Source organism: Lissotriton helveticus, chromosome 7 (genome assembly GCF_964261635.1).
Source record: "Lissotriton helveticus chromosome 7, aLisHel1.1, whole genome shotgun sequence".
Taxonomy (NCBI): Eukaryota; Metazoa; Chordata; class Amphibia; order Caudata; family Salamandridae; genus Lissotriton; species Lissotriton helveticus.
Genome location: NC_136068.1, coordinates 919,393,554 through 919,413,869, shown reverse-complemented (window position 1 = coordinate 919,413,869; position 20,316 = coordinate 919,393,554). Strand labels below are relative to the sequence as shown.

The 20,316-nt window shown below is 50.3% G+C and overlaps 1 protein-coding gene across 2 annotated transcripts in view; it reads left to right on the top strand.

Moving 5' to 3' along the window:
- Positions 1–20,316, top strand: part of LOC144769368 (pre-mRNA-splicing factor SLU7-like) — a 344,142-nt gene that overhangs the window by 11,840 nt on the left and 311,986 nt on the right. The window lies entirely within an intron of this gene.

Below are 20,316 nucleotides of genomic sequence, written 5' to 3'. Positions count from 1 at the left end.
TTAGGGAAACGAAGGGGGAATGTTATAAGATTTGACAGACCCAGGAGCCTGTATGTTGGAAAGCGTGGAAGCTCAGTGCTAAATGCTTTATCTATGTCATCCAATACCAGCCCCCAGAAGCGTTCCAACTTTGGGCAGTGCCAGAGCAGGTGAACAAGCGATCCAGTCTGACCACACCCCCGCCAACACTTCTCTGACCGGCTTTTGTCCCAACAATGGATGTGCTCCGGGGTAGGATACCAGTTGGGGAGCACCTTGTATGTCAATTCCGCTCCCACCGTGTTGCGCACTGTGTGCGAAGCTCTATAATATATGTCCTCCCATTCTTTCTCCGAGAGCACCCGACCCAGCTCCTCCTCCCAACATCGCTGTCCCTTGAAGCGATCCCCTTCAGCGGGCTTTGTCAGCATCGCATAGAGCTCTGAGATGAGGTGTTTATCGTCCCTCTTGCAATCTCTCCACTTCTGAAAGGACGTCCGCTTCCATGACATAGCATCTCTGATCGTGGGCTCGAAAACACCCAATGGTGTAGTTGAAGCTAATGGAATTTGTCCGATTGTGGGAGTTCGTAATCTGATTTCAGATGGTCATAGGGAATCAAGCCGCCTGGGTTGAATAATGATCTGATTCGCTTACAGCCTTGCTCACGCCAGCTGTCAAAGACCATGGAGTCGCGTTCCGGGGGAAAGTCAGGGTTTCCGGTGATTAGTGTCATTGAGGAGGGGCAAGATGTCAGGCCCTTGGCGGTGTTCACTCTATCCCAGATTTTCATAGTGTGGGATGACACTGGTGAGGAATACAAGTCGCATGCCCTGTGCCTGTGGGGGATCCACGCCTCCCTCCATATGTTGACCCCTGCAACCGTCTGGTCCACAAATAACCGGTGCTTTTCTGACCGGGGGCTATTCCATTCAAGTAGGTACGGTAGATGCGTTGCGTGCAGGTAGCCACCCTCCCGTTTATGCTGTGCTAATTGAGCAGTGGAAAGGTGTGCCTTTTTCCCGCCCCGTACAAATTTATTAATTGCTAACTGCAGCAAGCAGATGACCTTCTGTGGTGTGGCCACTGGAGTAGTTAATGTAGTATTAATATATATGAGACACGATGCAAAACCGTCATTTTGACTGCTGCCACCAGCCCAAACCAGGCTAGGCCCAGGCTACCCCAGTTACTCAGGGCCTGGGTTGTTTGTGCCAGCAGAGCCGAGTAATTCAGTTCCAGGGTCTTTGGAATTGTGGGGGCTAGTGTAATGCCTAGGTACGTTATAGACTGTGCAGCCCATATTGATGGGAGCGCGCTTTCCAGTTGTTTCTGTCGGTCGGGGGCCACCGTGAGTTCAAAATATGGGAATTGCTGAGATTCACTTTAGAGCCCGACACCCCTCCAAAGCGTTCCAGCTCCGCGAGAAGGGCTGATAGGTACCTCTGAGGGTGCGTCAAAGAAAGGATCACATCATCAGCATAGAGGCTGAGTGTGTGTATGTCCGCCCAAACTTAAAACCGCTGATCAGAGGATTGTTCTGGAATTTTTGCGCAAGGGGCTCCATGTAGAGTGCAAAAAGGAGTGGCGACAGGGGGCAACTCTGCCGGGTGCCTCTCACAATAGGGAATCTGTTTGAGGACACTCCATTGACCCTGACAAAGGCTCTCGGAGCCCAGTAAATGCATTTGACCCAGTTAATAAAGCCTTCCCCAATGCTGAAGTACTGCAGGGTATCAAAAAGATACGACCACCGCACTCGGTCAATAGCTTTTTCGGCATCAATGGAAATGAGCCCTGCCTCTCTACCCGATCTGCGTACAACATCCATGAGATGTAGCAGCCTTTTGGTATAGTCTCCCCCTTGCCGGGTTGGGATAAAGCCCGACTGGTCTGGGTCTATCAGTCCCGCCATCAATGGGTTTAGCCGTGCCGCCAGGATCCCAGCGGAAATTTTAGCATCAATATTTAGTAATGAGATCGAGCCACACTCTGTCTGGTCTTTCGTAGCCTTTAGTATCACCGAAATCGAGGCTTCTTGCATCAAATCGGTCAACGATCCCGCCTCCCTAAAGGAATGAAACACCTGCATCAATGAGGGTGCTAGTTCTGGGCAGAATAGTTTGTAGAATTGCGCTGTAAACCTTTCTAGGCGCGGGGCCTTCATTCCTCTGGGGTGCGCAATGGCTGCAATCACTTCATCTATGGGGATCGGTTGATCCAGTTGTTCTGCAATGGTCTCCGGCAGTCTGGTGACATGTACGTCCCTCAGGTAGGGGCGGCAGGGCGTTGGGGTTACGACCTCCTCCGTTTAGAGGGTCTGGTAAAAGTGTTGGAACTCCCCTGCAATATCTCCGTCTGCATGTACTACGGCCCCTGAAGTGTCTTTTATGGCCCGGATAGAAGTTGCCAGAGTTTTGGCATGAAGCCAATGCGCTATCACTTTCCCTCACTAGTCGCTGCTCAGAAAGAACTTGTGCCGGAGTCTCACTAGTGCTTATTCTGCCCTGTCCAGGTCCAGTCGTGCCAGCAATAGTCTCTTCTTCTCTAGTTACCTCCAGACTCTAGGCGCCCCAGTTCTCTTATGTATTGCTTCCAGCTCTCTTACTTCCTGTTCCATGCTCTGCCTTTTATCCAGCCGTAGCTTGTTTTATCTGCCGAGATTGCAATGCACTCTCCTCTGACCACTAGTTTCAATGCTTCCCATACTGAGGCGAAGTGCGTGTCCCTCGTGTCATTGATTTGCAAGTAGTCTAAGATTCTGGCATGTAACTCTGTTGTCTGGATGATGAATGCACCAGACATCCAGGAAGCCATGTTCTGAGAGCCAGCGTTTACCATCTAGCGACAGAGCCCCTGATTCTGTGAAACGTTGCCCAGAGTGATCTAGATTCGTGGCCATTACTAAGTTAAGATCACCACCCACAAGAATCTCGGCATCCGTAGACGCTATTGAATCCCCAGGGCTTTGCGCGGGAACTGTTCCTGGTGTGTGTTCGGAGTGTATATGCTAGCTAGCGTGAATTGTAATCCCTCCCACTGAATTCTGACAGCTAGAAATCGCCCCTTAAGCTCGGCAACAATGGAGAGGTTTGCCATTGAATTTTGCACTAAACAAATAGCGACCCCCATTAATCTTCTGGGACGTGTTGGAGGGCCATACCTGAATGGCAAATCGCTGAGAGCGCAAGCGGTGTACATCCCGTTGTAGGAGGTGGGTTTCCTGTAAGAGGCAGAAGTCCCACTGGGAATTCTCCAGAAGGGACAAGATCACTGCGCTCTTCACCGGGAGGTTAAGACCCCGAACATTAAGCTAACAATTTTGAGAGTTTTGCCCACTATTTACCTACACCAAAGAGGGAGATGTGTAGCGTCATCCATAACAGTCATTGTCATTGTCATAGTCACCCCGTAAGTTCCCATGACCCATTCGTGAGTCCCAATTACCATACATTGATGATAAGGTGGTGAGAGAAAAGGAGGAGGAGAGTGAGAACAAATCCAACCCCAAAAAGGAACAACAAACTTTCTTTTGGTCAAAAAATAAACAGTGAGTCTTATCTCGAATGGTGACATCAGTTTGTCAATGTAAATGTAGGTGTACTTATATAGCGCAAACCTGTCACCCAAAGGGCATCCTGGCGCTTGCTTAGGGAACCCGTCCTGGTATTCCCCTGTGAGAAACCCCGGCAGGGTGTCCACAAGGTGAAAGCCAGGCATCCCGCCGCGAGGGGCCGTAGTGGAGATTAAGCAAGCTATTGCCCAGAGTTGCAGAGTGTGACCCCGTGATTCGAGTAGGCACCGGAGCGAGAATTGTCGAGTCCGTGGAATTTTTGAGCCCGAGACCCGCCGAGGCGGGGAATCGAACCCTGGTCCACGGTCGATCTCAGCTTCCGGGTCTGCCGCCTCTAACCACTGAGCCACGCTTCTCCACTATGTGAGAAGACTCTCTGAGGGTGCGCCAACAGCACTCTGTCTGCATCGCGAGAGTGTGGACGCTGGCGTCAACTGCGGTCAGAGAGGAGTCAACCATTCGACAGGAGTCCTCCGGTGTCATCCATGCCTGTGAGGACCGGTGCCATAATCAGACGAGTCAAGGGGAGATTAGTAATTCCGGAGAGGAAGACAATGCGTTGATCACAGCTTTTTGATTATTGGCAATTGTGTTTGAGTCAGGCTTGTGGCTAACGGAAAGCCCACTGACTCGCCGCCAGCGAGAACCCTTGGTTTTCAGATTCTGGGTGTGCCTGTTATTTTCGCCTTGAGTTGGGTCTGACATTATGCCCAGCACCTCCTGCGTTTCTTTCAGGGATTTTTATCTGCTGCAGTTTGTTCTCGTATCTGAAGATGACGCAGAAGAGATGACCCCATGAGTACAGTATCTCCTTCTCCCTTAGGTGCGCAGTAACGCTTCGGAATTCCCTTCTTTTGAGGAGCGTGGTCAGTGAGAGATCCTGAAAAAAGGAGATCGTATAGCCTCTGAATTGGGCCAGGTGGGCCTTCTGTGCGAGGCGGATTATAGTTTCTTTCACTTGTTACTTTTAGGCAGACCCACACGGTGCACTCTATCAATCTGTATTTCCGCAGGGCATTCATCACCTAGCACCAGCTTAAAAAGGGCCAGGACATATTTGCGTATATCCTCTCCTTCTGCATGAGATGGTGCTCCATGGATTCACATGTTATTTCTGCGCGAGCGGTTTTCTAAGTCTTCTGCTGCTCCCTGCAGCTCAATACGTTGTTCACAAAGTCTTAGATTTTCCAGCTGCATCATCGCCAGCTCTTCAACCCTGTCGGTTTCTCTCTCTTCCAAGGATGCAATGCGATCTCCTACCTCATCAAGGTCCTTTCTAACCTCCTTTAGAGCAACCAAGAGTTGCGTTCACATTGTAAGCAGGTCTTCTCGGACTCAGGTGAAGAGTTCAGTCATAAAAGATTTGGTCGCTGGGGTGTCCGAAGCTTCCAGCACCTCCTGTGGGTCTTCCTCTCCTGCCGTCATGCTTGATGTAGTGGACCCAGTGGTTGTTTCAGGAACATGTTCTTGACTGATCTATCTTTTTTTGCCCGTGGCGCGGCCATATTCTTCTCTAGGCGTGGCTGTGTACGTGGGGCCTGCTGCCGTGGTGCTATATGCCTTGGGGCATTACTTCCTCCGGACAATCTTTCTGGAGAAGCTGACTTTCAGCCCCTCAGGTGCGTCTAATTGGGGAGGACTACCTACTAGCATGCTACCGGCCCGTAAAGAAAGCGGGTATGGCTATGGGCGCTTGGTGCAATCCGGGTGATTTTCTGCACGCGGAGAGCTATTCCTTGCTCTGCTCGCCACCCAAAGTCGCCGTGTGCTATGGCCGTATAGTCTTCACCTCGTCGGAGGGCTAGGCCTCAGTCTGCTAGTGTGGGCCCACTTAATGTGTTACGCGAAGCAAGGGTGCTTGTTTGTTTGTAGTTTGAGGGGAGCAGCGCCCCAGATCCTTGTATGCAGCCGTGGGGAAAGGTTCGCCGGTACCCCTTTATGTTTGATGGCTCTGGTAGTGCGCACCTCTCTCCTGCGCTTTTCTCAGGGCACGCTAAAGGCAACCCTGTCGCAGCCCCCCTCAGTAGGGGATGATGCTTGTCTCAAGGTCGTCTCAATGGCCACTCCCCCCAGCACCGGCTCACTGTTAGGCACCCTTCCTCTCCGTGCTAGTTTGTCTGTGTGAAGCTCGAAGGACCGCTCCTCTCCCCCAGCGCTAGGCTCCTCGTCTGAGATAAAGTATATGTGGGCCGGGAGGGGACTATATACAATCCATGCAGTCTGTCCACTCGCCGCAGCCAGAGGTGGGCACCAGCAGTCTTCTTTCGACACCGTTCGCCTCTCCAGAGGGGGCCACCACACGGGGCTTCAGGCTGGACGTGCTACTGTTTTGTTGGGGCCTCATGTTCGTCTCGTATAACAAGGCCTGTGCCAGGTGCAATTCTGTCGCCGCGCTCTGTCCCTGCCTCCACCTGCTGCCGACCAACTCAGGCAGGCTCCAGAGGCTCCGCTCCTGGTGAGCCGCCGCACCACTCCATCGCGGGTTCCGGCTTGGTCTTTGGGCTTAGCACCGCCCGTGGGTCCCCTTGGCCCGGTGCCGTCGCAGTCCATTTCGGCTCATCGAGCCCGCGTCACCGCCCTCTCAGCTGGGCTAGTCCACTCGGCCCGTCGCTGGGCCCGCTCACGATCTCCTGCAGGTCCGTGCCGTTCACCCCTCTTGTTTGGGTGCAGGCGCGGTGCATCCATTGGGGCGTGGGGGCGTAGCCCCCCGTCCGCAGCTCCCTCGGCGTCTTTGAACTTAGGTAAACTGATTCAGTTTACTTAAGTTCAAAGACGCCGAGGGAGAACTGACAATGATGTCAGTCAGCATGACGTCAGACCGCCCACCCCTTCAGAGTCTGAAGGGGGTGGGTGGTCTGGTGTCATGTTGACTGACATGATTGTCAGACCAGTGGGGGGCAACAGGCAGCAGCACAACACAAGTGCGCATGAGTGGGGACGGAGGGCAAATTTTCGCACCGTGCCCACTCATGCGCACATGTTTTTTAACTTGTTTGCGCATGCCCATTAGGGGCTCCTAAAGAGAGTGCGGAGGGCGAAGAATAGCCGTGCCCTGCCAGGATTGGCTGAGAGGGGCTGTAGGCGCCAACGGACCCGGGGCGGCGCGGACCTGCTCAGGACCTCAGGTAGGATTTTTAAAATTAATTTTAATACTACCCCGCATGACACCCCACCCCCCCACGACACCCCACCCCCCCACGACACCCCACCCCCCCACGACACCCCACCCCCCCACGACACCCCACCCCCCCACGACACCCCACCCCCCCACGACACCCCCCCGCGACACCCCACCCCGCGACACCCCACCCCGCGACACCCCACCCCCGCGACACCCCACCCCCGCGACACCCCACCCCCGCGACACCCCACCCCCGCGACACCCCACCCCCCACGACACCCCACCCCCCACGACACCCCACCCCCCACGACACCCCACCCCCACGACACCCCACCCCACCCCCCACGACACCCCACCCCCACGACACCCCACCCCCACGACACCCCACCCCCCACGACACCCCCCCGCGACACCCCACCCCCCCGCGACACCCCACCCCCGACACCCCACCCCCGACACCCCACCCCCGACACCCCACCCCCGACACCCCCCCCCCCCGACACCCCCCCATCCCACCCAACCACCCCCCCCCCTCCCCTACACCTCCCACCCCCGAGCCGCAACTGTACAGTGGATGGAATGTGGTAAAGTTAGGTACCGGTCCCTTCTCATGGTAAAGAGCCCTGCATGTGTGGTAAAGTGAGCCAGGCCTGCGGTAATGAAAGGAAGACTAGAGAGCCCCGACTGTGGTAAAATGAGGGGGGCCCGAGTCTGGTGAAGCGAAACATGTGCTTGCAAAGTAAGATACATCCGACACTACTTAGCAGGTGTGTTGTGACGCTTGAGTTCCTCAGAGGGCTCTGATGCATTATAAAGAGGAGCCTTATACAGAAGATGCCTGTGCACTATTTCAATAAGGAATATCAAACGATTCTGATTTTCCAGTTGATTTAAACTAGTGTTCTATATGTGTGAAGATACCATCGGTGTGATCTTGCTGTTTCAGAAGCGGGTTTGTCTGCAGCATGTGGGTTCATCAAAGCTGCCGCCTACATTTTTATCTAGGAAGTGTTTCTGATTGAACAGAACTCCTGCTATGTGTTCACTTTGCCTGGGTGGTATATTATTTGCACAAAGGTGATTGGTTACGGCTGCTGGTGTATTTTGACCATTGAACGGGGGCATCTATTGGCAGCAGCCAGTTAAGTCTTTTGTGAACTATCATGTGAAAACAGTCACTCATGCGGCAAAGCATTTGATGAGGGGAAAATGAAGCTAGCGAGCGACATTCCTAAGTTGATCCTGGGTTGTGATCGGCAATTCACTTCCTATCATACATTGTGGGCCATGAATAAATAACTGGTATGGCAGCATTTCTTGAGTTATTGTCGTTGGCTGCGCTGCTGTATGAGCAATAACAACAGACTGTGCGATGCAACATGCCAAGTAAAAGCCATTCCATGTTAGAAGTCTGCTGACCCCGGTGACACCTCCATGGCTGTCAGCGGTGCACTCCCGTGTTCACTGGTCTGTAGGGTGACCAACTGGCATTGGTGCAAATTCAGGACGGTGAGTGTAAAAATTCAGGACAAAGGGTCAAAATTCAGGACACAAATTCAGGACAGGAGGTCAAAATTCAGGACAAAACTTCAGGACAATATGTACGTTTTACAGACACATCAGAGGTCGCGCAATAGTATATAAGTAAGCCCAGCCATTTCCAAACATATTCAACCATTTGCAAACCTATCCATTATGTATCCTTCCATCTATCATTTCACTCATCCATCCCTTCATCCATCCCCTCATCCATCCTTTCACTCATCCTCCTTTATCCATCCATCCATCCATCCACCCTTTCACCCTATCCATCTGTACACTTATCCATCCACTCTTCATCCCATCCATCCATTCACTCATCCATTCAGCCATTCACTCTTTCATCAATCCAGCCATCCTTTCACTTACTAATCCTTCCACCCATCCACTCTTTTAGTCATTCATCCATCCTCCCTTTCTCTCTCCATCGACCCTTTCACTTAGCCATCCTTCCTTCCATCCATCCATCCATCCATCCATCCACCCACCCACCCATCAATCTACTCATCCACTCATGAATCCATCCATTGACCCTATCACTCATCCATCTATCATTTCACTCCTTCACACATCTATTCATCCTTTTGTCCATCTACCCTCCCTGTCACTCACACATCCATCCTTACATCCACCCTTTCACTCATACGTCCATTCGTTCACCCATGCACTTATCAATCCATCCATCATTTCACTCATCCACCCAACCATCCACCCACCCACCCACCCACCATCCACCCACCCACCCACTCATCCATCCTTTCACCCACCCACCATCCAATCCACTCATCCATCCTTTCACCCACCCACCATCCACCCACCCACTCATCTATCCATCCATCCACCCATCCTTTCACCCACCCACTCATCATCCATCCATCCATCCTTTCACCCACCCACTCATCATCCATCCATCCATCCTTTCACCCACCCACCCACTCTCCATCCATCCATCCTTTCACCCACCCATCGTCCATCCATCCATCCATCCGTCCTTCCCCTCATCATCCATCCATCCTTCCCCTCATCATCCATCCATCCTTTTCCCTCATCATCCATCCATCCATCCATCCTTCTACCCACCCACTCATCATCCATCCATCCTTCCCCTCATCATCCAGCCATCCTTTCACCCACCCCTTCATCATCCATCCATTCCCTCATCATCCATCCATCCTTTCACCCACCCCCTCATCATCCATCCATCCACCCTTCCCCTCATCATCCATCCACCCTTCCCCTCATCATCCATCCTTTCACCCACCCCCTCATCATCCATCCACCTTCCCCTCATCATCCATCCATCCATCCTTCCCCTCATCATCCTTCCATCCATCCATCCTTCCCCTCATCATCCATCCATCCTTTCACCCACCCTTTCCATCCTTCCCCTCCATCCATCCCCTCATCCATCCCCTCATCCATCCTTCCCCTCATCCATCCATCCTTCCTTCCCCTCGTCCATCCATCCCCTCATCCATCCATCCTTCCCCTCATCCATCCATCCTTCCCCTCATCCATCCATCCTTCCCCTCATCCATCCATCCTTCCCCTCATCCATCCATCCTTCCCCTCATCCATCCATCCTTCCCCTCATCCACCCATCCTTCCCCTCATCCATCCTTCCTTTCATCCATCATCCATCCTTCCCCTCACCCATCCATCCTTCCCATCCATTTATCCTTCCCCTCATCCATCCATCCTTCACCATCCATCCATCCATCCATCCTTCTCCTCATCCATCATCCTTCCCCTCATCCATCTTTCCTCTCATCCATCATCCATCCACCCATCATCCACCCAACCATCCACCCACCCACCCACCCACCATCCACCCACCCACCCACTCATCCATCCTTTCACCCACCCACCATCCACCCACCCACTCATCTATCCATCCATCCACCCATCCTTTCACCCACCCACTCATCATCCATCCATCCATCCTTTCACCCACCCACTCATCATCCATCCATCCATCCTTTCACCCACCCACTCTCCATCCATCCTTTCACCCACCCATCGTCCATCCATCCATCCATCCGTCCTTCCCCTCATCATCCATCCATCCTTCCCCTCATCATCCATCCATCCTTTTCCCTCATCATCCATCCATCCATCCTTCTACCCACCCACTCATCATCCATCCATCCTTCCCCTCATCATCCACCCATCCTTTCACCCACCCCTTCATCATCCATCCATTCCCTCATCATCCATCCATCCTTTCACCCACCCCCTCATCATCCATCCACCCTTCCCCTCATCATCCATCCACCCTTCCCCTCATCATCCATCCTTTCACCCACCCCCTCATCATCCATCCATCCATCCACCTTCCCCTCATCATCCATCCATCCATCCATCCTTCCCCTCATCATCCTTCCATCCATCCATCCTTCCCTTCATCATCCATCCATCCTTTCACCCACCCTTTCCATCCTTCCCCTCCATCCATCCCCTCATCCATCCCCTCATCCATCCATCCTTCCCCTCATCCATCCATCCTTCCTTCCCCTCGTCCATCCATCCCCTCATCCATCCTTCCCCTCATCCATCCATCCTTCCCCTCATCCATCCATCCTTCCCCTCATCCATCCATCCTTCCCCTCATCCATCCATCCTTCCCCTCATCCATCCATGCTTCCCCTCATCCACCCATGCTTCCCCTCATCCACCCATCCTTCCCCTCATCCATCCTTCCTTTCATCCATCATCCATCCTTCCCCTCACCCATCCATCCTTCCCATCCATTTATCCTTCCCCTCATCCATCCATCCTTCACCATCCATCCATCCATCCATCCTTCTCCTCATCCATCATCCTTCCCCTCATCCATCTTTCCTCTCATCCATCATCCATCTACCCTTCCACCCATATATCCAGCTATTTACATTTTCTCTCCATACTTCCCCTCACTCATAAATCCATCCATCCTCTCTCATTATCCATTTATTCAATCTTTCATTCACACATTCACCCTTTCACTAATTCATCCAGCCATTCACCCATCCCTTCACTTACTTACTCGCCCACCTTTCCATATTAATTTTGAGCTGAGCCCTTTTGAGAAGAGGCCCATCAAAAACTTCACCCTCGCTGCAGGGGCCGTTCCAGGACTGGGACAGAAGCCACCCAGGGCGGAGACAGGATCCTCCACATGGGGGGACAGGAGCCATCACAGGCGGGGGTGGGGGGGTGGACTGGAGCCACCACATGGGGGGGACAGGAGCCATCACTGAGGGGAGGGCAGGAGCCATCACAGGAGAGAGAACAGGATCCACCAGGGTGGGCACAGGGGTGGGCATGCAGTATTCTAGTATCATCTTGGGCTCCTCGCCCCCTCCTGCACAAGACAACAAGAAGACAGGCTCTCTGTCCAAAATGCCATCCCCCACTGTGATGTACAGTACTTACAGGAGATACTCTAAGAGAACTGATTGTCCTCCACACCTTGTTAATCAGTGTGGGTGCGATTGTGCCATTTCTTTATTTTATTACATTATAGACTGCATGTTTGAAGAACCGAAGTTTGCTTACAATTTAGTGACAGTAATTAAGCTCGGTGAAGAGAAGCACATGCTGCCTCGGTGTAATCAGGAGTGTAATCTGGCCGAGTCTAGGATGTTTGGGGCCCTGGGCAGAAATGGAATGTGTGAGCCCCCCTCTAAATAGCAGAGATATGATGCATTCAGGGCTGTCTGCATGTGAATAGATGTCGCTGCTCCTGAACCTGCAGCCCCCCCTCTCAGTCACCTTCGAAGCACCTCTTAACAGGTCATCAAGGGCTGGAGGTGTGAGGGGTGCCATCCCGCTGTGCCTTCCAATGCTACTGAGTATCTGATGAGCTTTGGTGCAGCATCGGAGTGAAGAAGGGGGGTGGGTGCAAGCTGTGCCGGCTTTAGGGTGGGCAACCGGAGCCCTGTTAAAATGACGGACAAAAGGCGTCCGTTAAAGAATCCTTCACGGACAACGGACAGACGGCCGAAATTACGGACTGTCCGTGAAATTTACGGACGGTTGGTCACCCTACTGGTCTGCATTGTCAGAACAAAACCAGGGCCAGGAGCCAATACTACCACAGCGGGCACGTGATCTACTACTGGGCTGTGTTGTGGTGCAGACTCGCCACTATGCGTGTTACTGCAAGCTTTGTTCATTTTAATTTATCACTGGCCGTCGCGACAGAGGCATGGTGTCCAATGCAGGCCTCCGTCGCTGTTTTTGAGACTGTGTGCAATGAAGGGTATAGCTGGTTCACGCCATGCAAACATCCATTCCAGAAGTTTGTCTTTGTACATTTGGGGACTAACACATGGGTTCCGGTCCGGAGTAGCGTGCTACTGTGTTTGCAAGCTACTGATGTGTTCTATATATTGTGCTGAGACCCCTCATCATGCTTACCTCCCCCACTGACATCCCAGGCCCTTGCTGCACATTGCTCGCTCTTTCAGAAGTGGAGCGGCAGCATTTGCTTCCTTGTGAAATGGATCCAAATATCCGAGTCAGGCCCAAAGCGAGAGATATGGGCTTACTGTGTAACATGTGCCTACAGTGGCCAGTCCTCTGATGTATGGCATTAAAACTGACCCTGTGTACATGCCCCTAAGTTAACACTGATGCCAAAAACATGGATTGAATTGTAAACAATGAATGTTCAAAACGTCGAGGGAATACATTTCAGTGATATAGTTCCTCTCTTATTTTACATGTTTACTTAATCTTGCATTCCCCACCAGTTAGCTATTTTATAATGTCGTTGTTTATCTGTATTTTTTTCTGTGCATACTTTGAGACTTGAGCCATGCCAGGTGTTTGTGAGGGGCTTTGATAGAGCATGCAGGCACTAAGGCTAAAGCCAAACAAAGTGCCTGTCAGTGGGCTGGCCTCTCTGCAGAGCACACAGAACAATGTTTTTGTATTCCATTTGCAACTGAAATTCTGTTGAAATGTGTGTGAAAGGGTATACTGATGTCAAAATATTTGCACGGTAAAAGTAAGAGAAATTAAGGTGCTTATATTTGAGAGAGTGCAGTGCATGTTGGGGGCGGTGAAGTGACAGATGTGAGGAAGGGCATTTGGGTAAGAGGGAAAAGAGGATGCTGAAGAGGAAAGAGAGGGGGTTGAAGATGTGCAGATGGACAAGATATGCAGAGAAAAAGAAGATACATATCTAACATAAAGCACACTTAATTGAAGGCCAAAACTCCTTCCACATGCCTCAATGCTATTTATTTCACAGACTCACTATTTCAGAAGTTCAGAATGTCAACATTTTCAATGTTAATTATTTATAAGAAATCATTGTTGCTACTCATTTCTCTTAACTGCTTCAGCGCTACCGCGTTTACCTGCTGTGCGCTGAAAAAGTAGTAAATGGCTTGTTTGTGACAAAGCCAGCTCGTCATGAGCGCAGGGCAGGTAACGCCCATGACGAGCTGGCTTTGTCATTAGCGTCGAAGTGGTTAAACAACTAACACCCAGAGGCACAGCCAATCTTATTAACAGGCTTTAGGCGTATGTCCGTTGCTGTGCCATTTTTCTGGTTAAAATTACATCTCAGAGAGAAACCAAAATACTGGTCTGATGGCACACTATAGGAATCACAGAACTGTATTTGGCAGGTTCTTTATAGGGAGCACCCACTTTTTCATCTCACTTAAAGACCTTACTGCACATATTTGTATATGACTGGTTACAGCCAGCAGCTATGGATACTTCCCGAAGTCTGGTTAGAGCATATTTTTCCAAAGTTAATGGTGAATGTAGTGCAAGACACTGGGCAAGCATGGATTTTAAAGAGCTAAAGTTGTCATGCAGAACAATTTACATATTACAGTAACTGTTGAACAAGTTAATGCAAGAAGATACAGGGCAGTTTTTAATGTTTGATATTTCAAGACTAAACGTTCTCACTGCTTAATAAACCTTGCTTTATCGCTGCATTCATTTGCTTTACAATGCACCATTTGCCAATCTTTTTAGGTCTCGCCTTTACCATTCCGAAGGAATGGGAAATGGCGAGAATTCAAGTGCTCGAACTGATTGTGAAACCACCGCTTTTTTTCGTGGCGTTTTCTTCGAGTGCACGTGACCACAGGCACGCGCTTTTGGCCCATACACTTTCATGGCCATCTGTTCCTCAATGTCCCTCCCACCCTTCGTTTGATCTTGCCGCGAGTTCAGGCTAATGGCCCTCCCCCAGCACAGAGCGCGCATCGCGGCCGCACAGCACATCAAAGGGCTTCTCCCAGCGTGTGCTGTGCGGCTTCTCCTCCCCTAATTATGTGGCCGGCCGTACTTGTGTTTCCCGGCCGCTTCCCGGCCACTCTTGTATTTAATTAGCAGCAGCAGCATTTCTCCTGCGCCAGGCCACATCAAAGGCTCTGTGCCACTTTCTCCCACACAGCAACACTTACAGACACGCAACGCCACTCACACCCATGCAAGCCCACTATCATCCACGCAACACCACACTCACCCACGCAACGCCACTCACCCAAGCAACACCACTCACACACGCAACGCAACTCATCCACGCAACCCCACTCATCCACGCAACCCCACTCATCCACGCAACTCCACTCATCCACGCAACGCCACTCATCCACGCAACGCCACTCACCCAAGCAACACCACTCACCCAAGCAACACAACTCATCCACGCAACGCCACTCATCCACGCAACGCCACTCACACACCTAACGCCACTCACACACGCAACGCCACTCACACACGCAACGCCACTCACACACGCAACACAACTCACCCACGCAACGCCACTCATCCACGCAACGCCACTCACACACCCAACGCCACTCACACACCCAACGCCACTCACACACCCAACGCCACTCACACACCCAACGCCACTCACACACGCAACGGCACTCACACACGCAACGCCACTCACACACGCAACGCCACTCACACACGCAACGCCACTCACACACGCAACGCCACTCATCCACGCAACGCCACTGACAGGCGCAACGCCACTGACAGGCGCAACGCCACTCACACGCGCAACGCCACTCACCCGCGCAACGCCACTCACCCGCGCAACGCCACTCACCCGCGCAACGCCACTCACCCGCGCAACGCCACTCACCCGCGCAACGCCACTCACCCGCGCACCGCCACTCACACGCGCACCGCCACTCACACGCGCACCGCCACTCACACGCGCACCGCCACTGACACGCGCACCGCCACTGACACGCGCACCGCCACTGACACGCGCACCGCCACTGACACGCGCACCGCCACTGACACGCGCACCGCCACTGACACGCGCACCGCCACTCACCCGCGTAACGCCACTCACCCGCGCAACGCCACTGACACGCGCAACGCCACTCACCCGCGCAACGCCACTCACCCGCGCAACGCCACTCACCCGCGCAACGCCACTCACCCGCGCAACGCCACTCACCCGCGCAACGCCACTCACCCGCGCAAAGCCACTCATCATATTGTGCTGCAAAACTAAATACTTATAAGGTCCCACAAGCGAGACCTATTGGCATCACTATACATCAGAAACACTACACCACAACATAACTCTACAACACCACAGCATCAAACAGCACAACACATGCTGCACTAAGAGGAAAAACAACATCATTCATCACAACACATGCAACACTCATCGCAAAACACATAAAATACTCACCACAACGCCGCAAAAAAACGCACAACACTTGCATCGCTACACTCAACACTTGCAACACTCTACAAAAATAATGCATACGTCAGCAAACATAAGTACATCACTCTATCTACAATACCTGCATCATTCAGCGCAACAACTGCATCACTCACACCATACTCTGCATCAGTCAACACATCTCCAACATTCAGTCACACAACGCCTGTAGTACTCAGCGCAACACATGCATCACTCTACCTAACAACACCATCAATCTGCACCACCTCAACACCACTCAGCACAACACCAATATGCATCACAACAGCACCACTCAGCATCAACACATCATCACACAATACCACCACAGCACAACTCACCACCAATACATCAACTACAAAATCAATGCCAGCATCACTTAGCACCACAAAAAAAAAACACTCACCACAACACAAACAAAACTATATTAAATATCACAGGAACAACGCAACATCAACGCTTCATCAATGTGCACTTCCCCATCATCACTCTAAAACACCAACATTTTAATTAGCAGCTACACATATACACTCATCACCACCACAGCACCAGTCAGTACCACCACAACTTCAAAAACCAAAAACACCAATAAACACCAACACAACAACACTCAGCACAAAAACATTATGCCATCCTATTTCTATTTTGCATTTTCCATCATTGCATCCCACTAGGTGATACACATCATAAATAACAATCATTTGCAATGCTATAGGTCTCCCATTTACTTAAATTGAACATAATGGCATTGTTAAATGACAATAACTTTCAAAAATTTTTACTTTTACAATAAATTGAAAAGGCATTGTCATTGACTATGCCAACAGCTTAAAGTTGCCTAAATGCAAGACTTATTGCATTGCAAATAGCCAATAGGGCTCGCTTTTGGGACCATCTAAGTGTTTATGCATGCGACACTTTATGTTGTTGCAACAAGGAAATTATGCTGCATAACTACTTATAAGGGCCCAAAAGCGAGATCTATTGCCAATGCCAATGCTTGTTTACATTTCTTTCTCAGGTGAGGGACTCTCCCTAGACCCCAGGTTTGTCCATTGAACTTGTTCACATCACTAACAAGTGTTTTCTATTGGAAAGGGTAGAGCCAAAGCAGTCTTGCTTAGTCTCCTAGCCCTCTTCAGAAGTCAGACTTGCTTGGCAACTCTGAAATATTGTATGACTTTCTTTTATGAATGCCTAGAAGGACTACATTTTTTGTCCATTTATCACAGAAATAGTGCTGAAAATCGCACCAAAAAGATGCCAATTTAAAAAAAAAATTCTTCACTCTGGAGAACCCCCCCCGAATCCACCTTATTGCCGTTGGGCTTGCTTGCTCCGCTCGCTCGCATACGCATCACCAGTTTCAATTTCCACCAGCCACCACTGTTTGGGTGCAGATCGAGGCACTCAACGCTCCTCTATCGAAGGCAGGCCACCTCCTCTCCAGCAGGGCCCAACCTCTCGCCCGCAGTTCGCCTGTTCTCCGGTCCACGCCGCCGCTGCTGTCACTCCCGCTGCTACGTTTCACCTTCCTGGCTTGCCATGGTGTATCGTCACAGCGTCTTCCGATACAAACGGGTTGGCACCGGGTGTAAATACAATGCTAGATGATGATGGCGCCGGAATCACCCTGGCTGTGCCGCTTCACGCCCTAGATTACTGCATTACAGAAGTGGTAGAGGGCTCAAGCATGCGGCTAAGGGACTTTGTGAATCACGCTCTTATCCTTCTTCGTTGTTGATTAGCACTGATTGTGGCTTTGAGTGTCGGCACTGACGTGGGGGGAGCTCTCCCTGACCACAAGCCGCACCAGCTTAGGTGGGCCTCTTCCCCAGTTCTAGGGGCTCTACCACTACTGCTGGACCTAGCCCCCAGAGCCTGCTTTTTGTTGGCCCTTAGCCGGTCCTATAGTGTATTGCAGCTGCTCTAATCTATTCTTTGACCGTGGTGGTTGCCTTTGCCGCAATGGCTTTAGTGTAGAGTAGGTTTTAGCTTCATATGACTTTGATTGATTGTGACTGTTAAGGAGAGTACAGTTTCTGTGCCTGTGATCTCTCACAGCAATTGCATGGTATTGTACAGCTTTACACAGTCTTCTCCTCTCCTGAACCGAATCTATCCAAAAATCTTTAGTAAATTTAGTTAGTTGATTAGATGGTTATGAAGGTTGTACCCCATCTCACCCCTCCTGAAAAATGTTTGCCTCTGATTTGGCCTTGATCGCATAGGGAGGGAGGAACTAGCATACACATTCAGACTTCTTCTGTTTGAATGGCCTCCGATCTGGCAGGGAAGGTGAGGCCGCGATAGTCCAAAGAGGGGGCGGAGGAGCTGAGTGCGGAGAGCAGAGAAAGCAGGGGCTTCAAACATAGCCAGGCATCAACAGGCCCCGCTAGAGTGCTTTCCATCACCGCTACCACAAGCATGACTCTCGTGCTTCTCACAGACATCCGTCCACACCCAACGCCCAACTTCATGCAGTCGAAGTGGCGAGGAAAGTCTGCATCAAAATTTAGCAAAGCTGGTAACGTTAGCAAGTATGGCAATAACCTGGAAATACGGTCTGTGCTAGTCGATGGACCATCACTAAGCCTGGTGCTGGGGGCAGGGGCTTGACAAGAACAGAAGCAGTCTACGTCCCAGCATCTGCCCACTCTGCAGGACATCGCCGGTTAAAGGGCAGGTTCTACACTGCACAGTACCACACATGTGCAACCCCACCTCCTGTAGAATTGCCTGGGTCGGCTGGAGTCCGCAGCGTCTGTGTCCTGGGCTGCGTCTCACTCTCACTGCCATGTCCCTAGCACACTCAGCAACACTACAAACACTGATTGGCTCCTTGCAAGTCACAAACTAGTAGACACTTAAAAAAGGGTCATATGTGTAGATTGCTCATGATTTTTTGAAAGCAAATAATCACTAAGAGAGAAAAAGGTAATGAAAATAAGCAGGAAAAAATAGCAATAGATAACAATGTTTTCTGTATTTTTTTTCTCTTGTAGTTGATTTACAAATGTATGCATACCATTACATCTGTTAGACTCTTCGGGTAGCAAGTCCTGTAATGTTATTTGGCTGTACAAATTCAGGAAAAACTCCGATCCAACAACTACGCTGTAGCTTATAATATTTCATTGTATACTGACGAATCAATAATTTACAAGATAAACTTTAGTGAATGAAAAATGGATATAATATTTTTTAAATGTGCCCTTGATACTGATTTTAGGAATAGCGGTTATTTGTACGAGTCTGAAATGTGAGTTAACCTTAACGCCACATGCTTTTGTAAAATGTGTTCTTTCTTGCACTATCAGTGGTCTGAAAGTGCCCAGTGAACGACTGCTGTAAGTAACCCATTCACACCTTGATTTATCTAATTCATTCTCTTCGGAGACAGTGACCAAATGCTACCTTGTTGTTGGTAGAAGTAAAGATAGAGGGCTGTGGCATTTTGGTCGTTAATATTCCCTCAGACCCCCTTTTTGTATGTATCTTTCTTGCACTAAGACATACATCACCTTTTTTATTGGTAGAAGTATGGGGATGCTGGGAGGTAAGTTTTTTGTGGATTCCCCACAGATTCCAGAAATCCCCGCTGCACAAATGTTCTGCAAATGCACATTTTAGCCAAAGTAGGAGTTTTACAGTTCATTCTGGGTAAGAGAACGTAGTAGGATCCATACAAGTCAAATCACCTTGGACTTCAATGGGTGTCAAGTTTTCAGAAATGTCTGGGTTTAGTAGGTTTCCCTGTGTGGTGCCCGAGCTTGGGCCCAAATACAGCTGTCCTACCCTACATTAAGTCAACATTGACATCATTTAGATGTAGTATCAAACATTTCTTGTCTGTAAGAGAATGCACTCGCATAATGGCATAACAACTGGAGTAAAAAGAAGTGTGATAATGATAAATGGAGAAAATAGGTAAATGTAGTGAAGTATTATTTCCAATAAGTGTCACAAATATTAAATTTTCCAAATTAGTTTCTCACAATGGAAAAATAGAATTAAAGATCATTGCCCACATATGTGGCATGCTTCACCGTAAGACTCTCCCAGCTTGCACTGGGGAGTTTCCTTTCATGTAATCTGGAATTTGTAAAATGCACTAGTGCCACAAGCATCTAAAGTTTTTAAGCTGACTTTTATGCGTGGTTAGAGATGTGTGTGTTTGTACTATGACCTATATGAGTAGTAAAGAGTGCTGTAATGTGTGTGTCACTTCTGCCTTGACCATTTACCTTCTACCTACATGACATCCCTTTGACAACAAGTTTAGGCTAAGCTCTGACTATCTCTTCATGTCTAATATAGCATGTTGCCAGGTGAACTTTTTTCAAACGTCACTAAATGGCAGCCTGTTTAGGTTCACGAAGACTTGCCTTTCATGCGGCGTTACTGCACTTACTGTCC